Below are 1,458 nucleotides of genomic sequence, written 5' to 3' on the forward strand. Positions count from 1 at the left end.
CCACTCAACCATGATGATAAACCGTTAAATAGTCATAGGGGTCAAAAGGGTATCCCCTTTCACCTTTTTATACGCCCACATCTCTCTATGTGAACGTATATTGTCGGCACACCTGTCCGTCCGTCGGTCCGTCCGTCCGTCAACATTTGCTTGTAAACTCTCTAAAAACAAGATTTTTTGATGGAATCAAACAAAATTCGGTATGTGTATACATATTCATAAAACGAAGATCAAGTTTAAATTTGAGCTTTTTTCGACCGTTAGTTGCACTTGCAATTTACCATCCGCATGCCGTGGCGGGCGTATATGGCTGTGGTCCACTATCTTTTATTTTGCATAATAACGGTATTCTAGAATGAACCCTTAAATAGCCATTGGGGTCAAAAGGGTATCCCTTTTTCACCTTTTTTATTTTGCATAATAAAGGTATTTGAGAATGAACCTTTAAAGAGCCATTGGGGTCAAAAGGGTATCCCTTTTTCACCTTTTTTTATTTTGGATAATAACGGTATCCGAGAATGAATAATTAACCTAATGATCTTATTCCCGGCATAAAGATCTACAACGGTGCTTTAAGTGTTCAACCTAGTTGTCGAAACTTTTGTAGTCGGTATCTTGATGATATCTGGACTCCTTTACTATATGAAAGTACTGTATTTAATGATTTGTTGTTTTCTAGTTCAGGTGTAAAGAAGCTCCAGATGTCAGATGTTATACTAACTATACTAGTTGGTTCTATGTTTACCACTCGTGAAAAAAACTGTATAATATGATTTTCTATTTCAGGTGTGAAAAAGCTCCAGATGCCAGATGTTCTGATCTTAATAGAAAAAAATTCAGCGCATAAACTTATTTTCTCTTTTCTGTTAAAATGGAAAGGAATAAGATTAACAACTGTTATGCAGGTGTAGCACTAAATAACTATAAATGCTGTTACATGGAAATCTTGTGTCAATTCAATTGAAAATCTGACTAAATGGGTTCTTTCAAAGTTTATGTTTCGATGGTGTCGATGTTTGTGTTGATCGCTATGTTTAATAGCTCAAGTGGTTTTTTTTTTTACCATGCATTATGTCCAAAAGGTATGTATCTCTCTTATTGGTAAAATCTTTTCAAGAAATATCTCTATTTCAATAGACGTATAATGTTTAGAAGGTATTTATCTCTATCTCAATAGATGTATAATGTCTAGAAGGTATGTATTTCAATTTCAATAGATGTATAATGTCCAGAAGGTATGTATCTCTATTTCAATAGATGTATAATGTCTAGAAGGTATGTATCTTTATTTCAATAGATGTATAATGTCTAGAAGGTATGTGTCACTATCGCAATAGATGTATAATGTCTAGAAGATATGTATCTCTATCTCAATAGATTATAATGTCTAGAAGGTATGTATCTCTATCTCAATAGATGTATAATGTACAGAGAGGTATGTATCTCTATCTCAATAGA

Source organism: Lottia gigantea, assembly GCF_000327385.1.
Source record: "Lottia gigantea unplaced genomic scaffold LOTGIsca_687, whole genome shotgun sequence".
NCBI lineage: Eukaryota > Metazoa > Mollusca > Gastropoda > Lottiidae > Lottia > Lottia gigantea.